The 6,573-nt window shown below is 41.0% G+C and overlaps 1 non-coding gene across 1 annotated transcript; it reads right to left on the bottom strand.

The window, feature by feature from the left end:
- Nucleotides 1-6,251: 6,251 nt before the first annotated feature.
- On the bottom strand, nucleotides 6,252-6,324 carry TRNAN-GUU (transfer RNA asparagine (anticodon GUU)). The gene has a single exon. It is a non-coding gene; the product is annotated as a tRNA-Asn (tRNA).
- Between the last annotated feature and the right edge of the window lie 249 nt (nucleotides 6,325-6,573).

Here is a 6,573-nt window from a genome sequence, read left to right as displayed (position 1 = left end):
TCGCTGGGACTTAAGCCTAGTTATAGGTCTAGAAGCCAGAATCGGTAGTGTGGAATTGTTTTGAGAACATTCAGCATTATCTTGTAAAGCATCTGCCTCAGGCGATGCTCCAGGCAATGACTCAGGCAAGTGCTCTTTAGAGGCAGCTGGGCTAGGGTTAATCTCTTCAGATGGGAGTGGAGGGGTTAATGGTTTTTCTGGGCAGGGTGGTTTAGCAGACAAACATGAAGTAATCTCTTCAGATGGGACTGGTTCTGCTGGCAGGAGTGATTCAACGGAATATACAGGCTCAGTGTCCCCAGATTCCTGATTATCTGCCCATATGTCCCCATCCCAAGTCTCAGCATCCGATCTCTTCCCAGTCAATGCACTTACTTTAACCTCAGACACCTCTCGAGGTTTGCAATTGAGCTGGTGTTGTAATTCAGCCACTCTTACAATAAGACTCTGGGTTTGGTTTTCAGCAATTTTGGCTCTGTTACTACAAGAAATAAGGCTTTCTTTCAAAGCACAAGTGGAAACCTTGATGTCATGTATGTGGCACTTGAGCCTTGACTCTGAAGCCCAGAGTGGATCTCTTTCCTTCATCAGTTTGTCTAGCGAAAGTAGGAGAAACCAACCAGCTTCCTTATACTTCTCATTCTGACAAAGCTGTAGAAAGATTCACACACCTGAGCCTGAGTTCACCCTGAGCCTCACCTTTCACCAATACCTGAGCTACCAGTGGTGATATTTTGCATATTTGTATCACCACCTCGCTCCATGGACTAGCAGTGACCTCTTTACTGCTGGAAGCAGAGTCATCAACGTCTTCCTGACTAACCAGACTTGAGGACCAATTTAGAAAACTCATCCTTACAATTTTGTTTCTCTAGAACCACTCCCGGTACCAAATGTCTTAGGCTGAGTTCTCTACAGAAGCAAAACCAGTAAAGTGTATAAATATATATAGAGAGAGAGATTATATCAAGGAAACAGCTCACGTGATTGTAGAGGCTAGAAAGTCCCAAGTCCGTGGATCAGGGAAGAGGCCTCTCCCAAGTCACACAGCCACAAGCTGGCAAGCCCAAGATCGGAAGGTCGGAGAGCAGGGCTCCCCCTCACAGGCTGTGCAGATCTAAGAATCCCAGGTTTGGCACATAAGATGACAGCTCAAGTCCCAAGAACGGGAGATGAAACGACAAAAAGTAGCCGCAGGATCCAGAGAGAGCAAAAAGGCAGAACGTCTGCTTATATACAGATGTGGGCCATACCCCCAAGGAGACTCCTTTTCATCTGACTGGCTACTCACAGTATATTCAATCATGGGAGTGATTACATTAAAACACAGAGAATCATGGGCCAGCCAAGTTGACACACAATCTTAACCATCACACAGTTGTAAAGGGGGTTTCCTCGGTTGTGTGGCCTGCATCCAATATATGTATGGACATTTTGGCAAAGCTCTTTTGCTTGCTCTGGATTCTGCATCCAGCTTGTCATCATCTGACCTCATTTCTTTGGACTTGAGTCAGCGGCCTGCCATTTTATCTGTGGATCTTGGATTTGTCAGCCCCTGGGGCTAAGTGAGACAGGATAAGCCTCTAGCATGATGTCTGACCCATGGACTTGGGACTTCCCAGCCTCAACAACCATGTGAGCCATTTCCTTAAGATAAATCTGTCTCTCTCTATATATATATATGTATATGCATGTATGTATACATGTATGTATGTTCTCGTTGTTAGGTGCCATACAGTCAGTTCTGACTCATAATGACCCTATGTACAACAGAACAAAACACTGCCCTGTCCTGCACCATCCTCACAATGGCTGCCATGCTTAAGCCCATTGTTGCAGCCACCATGTTAATCTATCTCATTGAGGGTTTTCCTCCCCTTCATGGACCCTCTACTTTACCAAGCATGATGTCCTTCTCCAGGGACTGATCCCTCCTGACAACATGTCCAAAGTATGTGAGATGTAGTGTCACCATTCTTGCTTCTAAGGAGCATTCTGCTTGTACTTCTTCTAAGACAGATTTGTTCCTTCTTTTGCCAGGTCATGGCATATTCAATATTCTTCTCCAACACCACAATTCAAAGGCATCAATTCTTCTTCGGTCTTCCTTATTCATTGTCCAGCTTTCACATGTATAGGAGGTGACTGAAAACACCATGGCTTGGGTCAGGCGCACTTTAGTCTTCAAGGTGACATCTTTGCTTTTCAATACTTTAAAGAGGTCTTTCACAGCAGATTTGCCCAATGCAGTGCATCTTTTGATTTCTTGACTGCTGCTTCCATGGGTGTTGATGGTGGATCAAAGTAAAAGAAATCCTTGACAACTTCAATCTTTTCCCCATTTATCATAATGTTGCTTGTTTGTCCAGTTGTGAGGATTTTGATTTTCTTTATTGTTGAGGTGTAATCCATACTGAAGGCTGTGGTCTTTGATCTTCATCAGTAAGCGCTTCAAGTCCTCTTCACTTCCAGCAACCAAGGTTGTTTCACCTGCATAACGCAGGTTGTTAATGAGTCTTCCTTCAATCCTGACACCCTGTTATTCTTCATATAGTCCAGCTTCTCAGATTATTTGCTCAGCATACAGATTGAATAGGTATGGTCAAAGGATACAACCCTGAAACATACTTTTCCTGACTTAAACTGCGAAGTATCACCTTGTTCTCTTCAAAGGACTGCCTCTCGATCTACGTACAGGTTCATCATGAGCACAATTATGTGTTCTGGAATTCCCATTGTTCGCAATGTTATCCATAATTTGTTGTGATCCACACAGTTGAATGCCTTTACATAGACAGTAAAACAGAGGTAAACATCTTTCTTGTATTCTCCGCTTTCAGCCAGGATCCATCTGACATCAGCAATGATATCCTCGGTTCCAGGTCCTCCTCTGAATCCGGCATGAACCCTTGGCAGTTCCCTGTTGATATACTGCTGCAGCCACTTTTGAATGATTTTCAGCAAAATTTTACTTACTTGTGATATCAATGATATTGTCCGATAATGTCCACATTTGGTTGGATCACCTTTCTTGTGAACAGGAATAAATACAGATCCCTTTCAGTCGGTTGGCCAGGTACCTCTCTTCCAAATGTCTTGACATATACCAATGAGATCTTCCAGCGCTGCATCCGTTTGTCAAAACATCTCAGTTGGTATTCCATCAGTTCCTGGAGCTTTGTTTTTCACCACTGCCTTCAGTGCACCTTGGACTTCTTCCTTCAGTACCATTGGTTCCTACTCATATGGTACCTCCTGAAATGGTTGAACATCGACCAGTTCTTTTTGGTGTAGTGACTCTGTGTATTCCTTCCATCTTCTTTTGATGCTTCCTGAGTCATTTAATATTTTCTCCCATAGAATCCTTTAATATTACAACTCGAGGCTTAAATTTTTTCTTCAGTTCTTTCAGCTTGAGAAATGCAGAGCATGTTCTTCCTTTTTGGTTTTCCATCTCCAGGTCTCTTTGCACATGTCATTATAATACTTTACATTGTCTTCTCGAGCTGCTCTTTGAAATCTTCTGTTCAGTTCTTTCACTTCATCATTTCTTCCTGTTTAGCTACTCGACGTTCACGAGCAAGTTTCAGAGTCTCTTCTAACATCCATTTTGGTCTTTTCTTTCTTTCCTGTCTTTTTAACGGCCTCTTGCTTTCTTCATGTAAGATGTCCTTGATGTCATTCCACAACTCGTCTGGTCTTCAGTGTTCAATGCATCAAATCTACTCTTGAGATGGTCTCTAAATTCAGGTGGGATATGCTCAAGGTCGTACTTTGGATTTCATGGACTTGTTCTAATTTTCTTCAGTTTCAACTTGAACTTGCATATGGGGAATTGATGGTCTGTCCTGGCCCTGTTCTGACTGATGATATTGAGTTTTTCCATTGTCTCTTCCAAAGATGTAGTCGATTTGATTCCTGTGTATTCCATCTGGTGAGGTTCATGTGTACAGTTGCTGTTTATGTTGGTGAAAAGAGGTATTTCCAATGAAGAAGTTCTAGGTCTTGCAAAATTCTATCATTCGATCTCTGGCATAGCTTCTATCACCAAGGCCATATTTTCCAACTATTGATCCCTTTTCTTTGTTTCCAAAGTTCACATTCCAATCTCCGGTAATTATCAATGCATCCTGATTGCATGTTGGCTCAATTTCAGACTGCAGAAGTTGGTACAAATCTTCAATTTCTTCATCTTTGGCCTTAGTGGTTGGTGCGTAAATTTGAATAATAATCGTATTAACTGGTCTTCCTTGCAGGCTTATGGATATTATTCTATCACTGACAGCCTTGTACTTTAGGATAGATCTTGAAATGTTCCTTTTGATGTTGAATGTAATGCCATTCCTCTTCAAGTTGTTGCCGGCATAGTAGACAATATGAATGTCCGATGCAAAATGGCCAGTACCTTTTCATGAGATAATGAAAATACCAACTAAAATCACTTTAGGTTTCTTCTCACATCTAGGTATTTAATCTACATGGAAATCTCTTTTGTTATGCGGAGGTAGGGATCATATTTCATTCTTAACCCCAGTAAGTTTTTTGAAATGTATGCTATAATTACCAAAGCATTTATAATATTTTCAATATCTTTGTTTTAAAAACCTCAATTTAGTCCACTTTCTCTGTTTTCTGAGTTTTTAATGTATCAAATAAACTAAAATCTCTTCATATGTGTGGGTGGGTGTGTATGTTTATATCTGTGTGTGTATATGCATGTGTGTATGTGTGTTTGTGAGTGTGTTTGGGGCATTCTTTGGTTGATCTCTGTTACTATAGCCACCAGAACTGGCTCTGTTGGTTTTGAACTAGTCATTTCCTTAAATAGACAGAAATTGAATTTCACAATATTTTCTGTCCTCTAGCTATACTAAGCATATGGAATAGAGTGAAAACTCTAACAATGCCTTTCCAGTTGATTTATTTGGTCTTTGGGGAATGTGTGATGAAATTCAGAAATATATAGCTGCAATTATTCTATGTGAACCCAGCATCTCATATAATTTTTGCAAACTCTTTATTATTGATTCTTTAAAAATCTACAAAAGTAAAATCAAAAAGAAAATAAGGAGAAGGAAAACATCCCTATAGACAAACTAAACATGGCAGAAAGACATTCCCACAAAACAATCATAATGAAAATTATAAATCCATTGGCCCCAGAAGCAGGAGAAACATGAAGAAAAATACACCTAAGTGCATCTTAATTAAATTGCTCAAATCCAGTGAAAAAGAGAAAAATCTTAAAAGCAGCCACAGGAAAAAGACATGGTTCATACCGAGGAGCAACGATAAAGATTACAAAGATTTCTCATCAGAAGCCTTGCAAGTGAAGACAGTGGAGCAATATCTTCAAAGTATTAAAAGAAAAAAAGCAAACTTCAAAAAATGAAGGTGAATAAAGACATTTTAAGACATAGTAAAGCTGAAAGAATTCTTCACCAGCAGACCCACACCACAAGAAATGTTAAAGGGGTCCTCCAGGCAGAAGGAAACTGATTCCAGACGGAAATCTGGATCTACACACAGGAATGAACAACACCAGAAATAGTATCTACGTGGGTAAATATATAAGTGGTTTTCTGGTGATTTAAATCTCTTTTAAAATATTTGACTATTTAAACAAAAGCAATAACAATGGGTTGTAGAGTTTGTAGCATATTTAAGACTAAAGTGCATGATAATGAGAGCATAAAGGCTGGCAGGGGAGAAATGTGAAGAGGTAGACTATCACTTGAAGGCAGACAATGAAAAGTTAAAGATGTATACTAGAAACCCTAAAGCAATCACTAAACTAACAAAAACAAAGGGTTGTAGTTAATAAGCCAACAAAGGAGATAAAAGGGAATTCGATAAAAACCATGTAAACATAATGATAGAGCAAGCGCTCTTCCAGGACTCTGCCCCATGGAAATACTTGCACAAGGGGCCAAAGTGACGTGTACAACAAGGATGACTCCAGCGTTATCTGTAATGACAAAATCCTAGAACAAAGTACCTATATGCAGACAGGGTTGAATAACAGTACAAACAATGGAAGAAATTCCTTTGTCAAAAGTAGTGAAAAGGATAATAATCTCCTCTTCCAGTATTTCTGAAGTGCACCTAGTTGGTTCTCTGGGAGGACCCTGCTTCAGGTCCTCGTGCGGTGGACATGGGACGGCGGGGTAAACGATGTCTTTCTCTGTCTTTACGTGAGAGATGTGCAGACTAGAACGGACGAAATACTAAATTTTTAAAAGTGAGACAAGCGTCCTGGGTGGGCTTGAACCACCAACCTTTCGGTTAACAGCCGAACGCGCTGACCGGTTGCGCCACAGAGACTTGAGGTGCCAGTGTTTGTCTCAGAAAAGAGGGACTTGTGACTAACCACCAGGCGGTGCCACCCGCTTTCTGCGGCACAACTGTGTCGGCTCCATAGCCTCGGAAAACCCGGCAGGTTGGTTTCTTTGTAGACACCAAAATCCTAAAGCTTTCTTTTTCCAGATCGTGTTGTTTGTCACGTTGAAACCTGTGCGTTGGGAGAGTCTGAAGCTAGAAGGGCAGCCGAATGGCCTTCGCCCCTCCTTTCTC

This window comes from Trichechus manatus, unplaced genomic scaffold (assembly GCF_000243295.1).
Source record: "Trichechus manatus latirostris isolate Lorelei unplaced genomic scaffold, TriManLat1.0 scaffold00400, whole genome shotgun sequence".
Lineage (NCBI taxonomy): Eukaryota > Metazoa > Chordata > Mammalia > Sirenia > Trichechidae > Trichechus > Trichechus manatus.
Note: the sequence above shows the minus strand (reverse complement) of the source record. Positions and strands in the feature narration are given on the sequence as shown.